The following is a 6,777-nucleotide window of genomic DNA, read 5'->3' as shown; positions in this document are numbered from 1 at the left end:
TTAACCAACCACATTGGGGTTTTGGGTCATGACCATCACAACATTATACATAATTTTAAATTATGTATTTTACATAAATTTCTATAATTTTACTACTATTTTATCAATTTTATGAGTCACAACTTCTCGGCGGTCCTGTTTAGCGATTTTCGGGCGCGATCGCGAGATAATGCCCCTTGTGGGGTTAGGGGCAGCACCCCTTATCGCGAAATGAATATCGCGAGTGCCCCAAACTGATCTAATAGTGCCTTAAGTCGTTGTCCCAAAAAAAAATAATTTTTGTTTGGGCGAGACCTAGTCGTTTCGGAAGGTTTTTCTTGGTATTTGAAGCCTACAAGTGTCCAAGCACTTGTTGCTTCGCCTCTACAAGAAAAATACTCACAAAATCCATAAAAGTAGAAAAATTACAGAAACTTATAGATCTGAAACCTTTTCGTAATAACAAATACAAACATGTACAAGCTTCGCACGTGGCTCTGATACCACTATTAGAACTTTCGAGCCGCAAAAATCGCCTTTTGCATTACGAAAACCTCGAAGCTAGCCACGGATCCGTGCGAAGATAGATAAATAAAACATTCATGTACATGTTGTTGGTTAGTCCTAGGAAAACGTACCGGTTCCACTGTACATAAATTTTTGTACAAGTGTCGAACTTTTCCTTAAATAACCTATTGTGTTCTTTAGAAATTAAATTAGGAATCGCAGACGGAACTTAACACCATTGATTCCAAATTTAACTTATCTGTTCTTAATGGTTTAGATTTGAATCGCAAACGGAACTTAACACTATTGATTCAAATCTACCTAAATTATTAATTCCATTAAATATTAATTTCCAAAATTGGCTTCCAGGACTGCATGGCGAGGTACATGACCTTCTTGGATATGAGAGCAACCGCCACCGCCTAGGAAAAGCCTTTTAAAGAAAGATAATATTTAATTTCCTTAAATAACTCTAGGTTAACCAAAAAGAATAATCGAATCACAAATTCGAAAAAGAAGAAAACACAAACTTGAAAAATAAATTCGATAAACTAGATCTAATTACCTCTTGTATTTAGAATTCTTACAAAGAAAATAACTAGTATGATATTACTAGTTATACCTTCTCTTTGTAAGCTAATGACCTCGAGATCTTCTGCCGTATTCCTCGCCTCGCCTTGGACATCGTGTGGGCGACGATCCTCCAAGATGATGTTGGGTTTTTCGGGTTGCGAAAACCACTTTTTCGCGTCACGGAAACCCCGAAACCCCGCCACTGGATCCGTGCGAAGAATAAAAATTCGAAAAACTACGAGTACGAGTTTACCAACCTATAGATCTACACTAGAACTATATGTTAAAGAGTTTTACCCTCGTAGCATGCCCTTCGCGAGTCCCGCTTGTCTAAGGAGATGCCGGATCTCAAGTTGTCAAAGTAGACAACTCTCTATGCGTATCCACATGAACTAATTAGGTGGAGAAGACCAAACAATAGGTGTGCTAGCACCTAGGTGGTTCGACCAAGGAGACACTACAACAAAAACCTTCATAGACATCGATTTTCCACCGGTGTCTATTTGATTTTCGACCGATGTCTATGAAGCCGATGTTAAAAGTCTACCATTTTAGACATCGGGTTAAAACCGGTGTAGTATCATTTAACGACACCGGTTTTCGAATCGGTTATTAACCGGTGTAGTATCACTTAACGACACCGTTTCATCAACGGTGTAAAACCGATGTAATATTGTATGTTAATAACACCAGTTTTGACAGCGGTAAATGACCAATGTAATATTACTTTATAACACCGGTTTTACATCGGTGGAAAACCGATGTAATATGTATATTTTTTAACAGCACAGATTTGATTTTAAAACCGATAATAACAAAAAAAAATACACAAATATTCACAAATTGTACAAATATTCTTCATTCAATAATATCCATAAAATACACAAATATTCACAAATTATATAAATAATCTTCTTACAACAATATCCATAAAATACCCAAACATTCTTTTTACATCAAAAGCTAGCTAATAGATATCAAAATCAAGGTAGAACATTCTTTTAACACATCAAGGTAGAACCGCACTTCAAATGTAATCTAGCATGCATTCAACCCACTCGAACTGCACTTCATCAATTTCAACTCTGGAGTACTTGATATTTGTAAACTGTAAAAACACATAAATCCACCATATGTCAAATAACTAAAACAAATGTGTACATGTATCAAATAAAAAATATAAGATCACAAGTGCTTGTCATAAACATGCTTACCAGCGTGTTGAAACCTATTCTGTGAATGGTGGCTTCGAATGAACTTCACGAGCAAGGCCAAAATTTGCTATCTTCACAAAGTCCTTGGTTACCAATAAGTTCTCTGCAAAGGTCATAATCTAGTTTAATAGAATGCTAACTTCACCAGAATAATTATAGGTGCATAAATCACATTTAACAAAATAAATGCTAATCCTAGATAACAACGTTGTAGGAATAGATATGTTAAGAGCACACAAATGAATCTTTATAGGGATATTTGGTTAAAATCGGAACTAAAGAGGTACACCTACCTCCCATGTCAATAAGTCACTTCCTCGAGTTAGATATGGCTTTTGCAAATCTAGCTCCATATAGAAGGTGTAGAGTTTGATATCTTGAAGCTGCAAATCCAATCATAAGTAGGATTAGCGTGGTAAGCAAGACATTGAAAATCCCATTAATAGACACATATTGGCCATGAGAACCCTTGTTCTTGTCATTGAAATAAGGTGACTAGGAATAAAATAGGCACTAGGAATGACTAAAAATAAGTACAACTAAAATTCATAATTAGGATATCACTAGGAACGACAGTAGTGAAATAGTCTCCTTTCCGATGCCAATCAATTTTTGTCACAACCTGCAAAGCAAAAGAATGAATAATAGAAAGGTAGTGGCAAAGAACATTATAAAACTAAAATTATTAATAGGTTGCAGCTTAGGAACACACGCAATATAATTAAAGAAGGAATCAAATATAAAACTGCTTTATTGCATAAATTCCTCAAGCCGAACCTTATTTTCTCCCCCATTTTCTTTGGCTTCATTTTAGAACACTTGCCGTGCCAATCACAACCTTCCGCAACGATCCAATGTTTAGAAAATCTTAAAATATCATCTTAAGCATGTTTTCTTAGGCTTCATTTTAGACCTGTCTTTTGTCGGCCTACTAGCAATGATCTTTAGCAAAAACAATAAACTGACTGCAAGCTGTGCACCTAATCTCATTATATGATAATGCAACAATCAAGTTGGAAAAAATTATACTAGATGCCATATCTGTATGACAAAACATTTCAAAGATATTTTTGTAAATCCATTTAGGTACATCAGTACATATTTGCTTTCATCCACATACTGAAATGTAAAAAGGATGAAGCAAAGCTGTCAACCTTTGGTCATATTGTTTGTTCTTATAACTGAATTGTAAAGATCAAACTTGTTAACAGATAGTGGAGGGAAGAAAGTGAAGAAAGCTTGCAGAAGCTACAACCAAATTCAGCTACAACACACACAGAAACATCAAACAATGAACAGGACAACTGGGAAAATTCCACACAGAAACATCAGTATAAAGAATGAGTCACGACTCCAACATCTAAGACAGCATCATCTATGGAAACATGATACTAGTGGAGTTGAAACTTACAGGATAGAAAATTCAACAAAAAAAATAAAACAAAGCCATCATGTGTCTCAAAGTCAAGGTTCAACATCATAAGAAATATGCATACCAAACTTATAAGTCGTTGATAAAATTAATTCTTGACAATAAGGATACTAGTTGGTGCTTACAGGTAAGGGGTTTGCGGAAATGAATTGGTCAAAAAAGAATAAATTATCAAGCAAAGAACATGAACTTGCTACCGTATTCATGTAGGATCAGCAAGTACTCACGTATCTTGACTCGAGGAGATTCTTCAAAGTTTCCTGGAGAATCTATCATTAGTGGCAATACAGTTTAATGACAGAATCTGCTCCAGCTGTGAATAGCCATGGCTGCCTCGGATGAAATTTACAATCTAAAACACCTGTTCAATTAATAAGTTAATGTTAGGTCTAAGATAGGCAGGAATTGCAATTTTTATTTGAGTTAGAAAGCCATAGTTTCTTAATCTAGACGCGGTAAATGAAAAACAAGGAAAATAACAAAGTTTGCAACACAACTGACCTCTGTCATTAAACTGAGAGAATTTGGTATGCCTAAACTTTTCAGGGCACTTTAGGTTTCATCCTGATTCCAGCCTCAAAGGCTAGGTAACTAGGTATAATGTCATGATTTTTATATATTTCCAATTTGTCAGTGTGTATTAGAAAAAAGAAAGAAACAAAACTGAGATATAAAATAGGCACTAGGAATGACTAAAAATAAGTACAACTAAAATTCATAATTAGGATATCACTAGGAACGACAGTAGTGAAATAGTCTCCTTTCCGATGCCAATCAATTTTTGTCACAACCTGCAAAGCAAAAGAATGAATAATAGAAAGGTAGTGGCAAATACTCTAACAATTAAAATAAAGTAATCCAAAGGATTAAGTCTATGTCTAGAAACAATTAAGGTAATTTGATGTGCCTATATTGAAATTAATTACTATACAAATACATATGTACTCTGAAGGGGGGATACACACTAATATAGCTCACCTTGCAATGTTTTAATCGGATGCAATCATATTTATCATCTCGAACCCATCTCACTGCTGGAGTGGTATTTCCTAAAGCACAGAATCGAGTGCCAACTGATCTGAACATAAGCTAAAATAATATTATGAGTAAAAACACTTACCCTCATCCTCCTCTAGTTTTGATTCCTCCACATGAAGCAACTCCTTGACCCTTGCTTGATTCTCTGCACTTCCCAATCCAGTATCTAAAATAAGCACATCGCATCCTCTGAAACAATGTGTAAATGTATGTCAGAAAGAAGCAGGGTGGAATTAGGTATCGAAAACTGAATTAAAAAAAAACCCTAGAGGGTGGAAATTAAATTACAAAAACCTGGAGGAAATGAACATACAAAAGAAACGCTAACCATAGGTACGGCTCCCTTCTTTTAACATAACCATATTAAATTTATATTCTAACCTAAACCATCCAATATCTAAATTCCCATTAGATCTTCAAGGTTACAATCTTCCATAATCACCTAACATGAAACCTAAATGTCACTGAAACCATTTCAGATTCAGGTTAATCTTTATTTACAACATTCAATTACCCAATATAACAACTCTTATCCTTGTTAACTAGTAACACATCATACCCTTAACCTCCAACACCAGAACAAACAAATTCTTATTGACTCTGCCGTGGATCCAGCTCAAAACACACAGGATTCATTAGGTAACATCTACTGCGACTAATGATCGCACAAGAGTAAGGAACAAGAACTAAACTGTACCTCAATCCCCTACAAACAGAACATTACATAGTGCATCTTCACTAGCCGGATCAAGAAGAAAGAATAACAAGAAGTCATCAAAACAACCTGTTAACAACAACAACAGATCGACCTCATTACCTCTGCACCCTTCAATCACCGGAGACGATCACTGATACGAAGAAGAGATCGATCCAACAGAGCTGTGGTGGCCGGGACCAAAATACCAGTCTCTGCTTCCCAGAAAGAACCACCTGAATCAACACTAGAAAGGATCAAGGTTCGAATTCACAACCAAAACCAAACCCTTATCTCCAAGATCGAAGTTAGGGCAACGACTTGTTCTTGCCGACGAACAGGGACAGAGATCGGGAAGGAACAATGGTTGTTACCTCCTCCAAACAATCGATGCTGGCCTGATCCAACGCCGATGCACTTGGTTCCCTCCCGACAGCCGGCGAAATCCACCGATCGAGATCCGTCGCCGTTGTTCACCGAGATCAGAGAAGGGAGGAAGGGATCGGGGAGAAAGAAGGTTCGGCTGTAACTAACCTCTCTTCCTCTCAACGCTCCAAGGTCCGCTCTTCGCCGGCGCCACCGAGAGAAGAAGAAATCGCCGGTCTCGGTCGCGTGAAGTCCGAAGTCGCGAGAAGGAGAAAGTCGGGGGAAAAGAAAAGGCTTCGGCGCTTTATAGAGAGGTTAACCCCAAACCCCATCCTCAACCTTTAGCAATCAGACGATTAAGAAGAATGAAAAGAGGAAACGAGAGGTTTTGACCGTGTACCCAGCGAGCAAAGAGGCCGAGAAGGAGAAAATGAAGCACGGAGAGTCTTTATGCCTGCAATTTTAGGGTTTTAACAGGCAGACATACTTCGTTATTCTTGTACTGCACTCGATCTCTCTGCTTCAGAAGAAGGAGACCCCTTTACACAAGATCAGAGATCTCGGTGTTGTTCTCTCTTCCTTCGGATTCCCTCATGTTGCCGACCAACCGTGCCATGGTGGTCGTGGGCGTCCTCTAGCTGTTCGGATCTTGTCGGCCCCTACCTTAGCCGGGAAGAGCGAAGAGAGGAAGGAGGAGGAGGAGGAAGAGAGGATCGGACGAGGAGGCAGAATGGAACGATTTATACTGCGATTTTGCTTAGGATCGAAGCAGGTGGTTTTGATCCTAAGGGGCGTCGATCCAGGAAGGGGAAGAGATCCAGGAAAGGGAAGAGGGAGATGAGGCTGAGAGAGATGGTCGGAGGTTTAGGTTTAGGTTTAGGCTGAGAGAAGGGAAGTGATATTGGTTTAGGTTTGGAGGGAACTTTGTGAAGTGTTATAAATTTTGCTGGTGGAAAAATTAAATTATTTTTTTT

At 37.9% G+C, this 6,777-nt stretch overlaps 1 long non-coding RNA gene across 1 annotated transcript; it reads right to left on the bottom strand.

The window, feature by feature from the left end:
- Positions 1–4,681: 4,681 nt before the first annotated feature.
- Positions 4,682–6,206, bottom strand: LOC122053609. The gene is made up of 4 exons (XR_006132265.1): positions 5,812–6,206; positions 5,561–5,673; positions 4,826–4,932; positions 4,682–4,754 (listed from the first exon to the last, which is right to left on the bottom strand). It is a non-coding gene; the product is annotated as an uncharacterized LOC122053609 (long non-coding RNA).
- Positions 6,207–6,777: the final 571 nt, after the last annotated feature.

This window comes from Zingiber officinale, chromosome 3A (genome assembly GCF_018446385.1).
Source record: "Zingiber officinale cultivar Zhangliang chromosome 3A, Zo_v1.1, whole genome shotgun sequence".
Classification (NCBI taxonomy): domain Eukaryota; kingdom Viridiplantae; phylum Streptophyta; class Magnoliopsida; order Zingiberales; family Zingiberaceae; genus Zingiber; species Zingiber officinale.
This window is presented reverse-complemented; position numbering and strand designations above follow the sequence as displayed.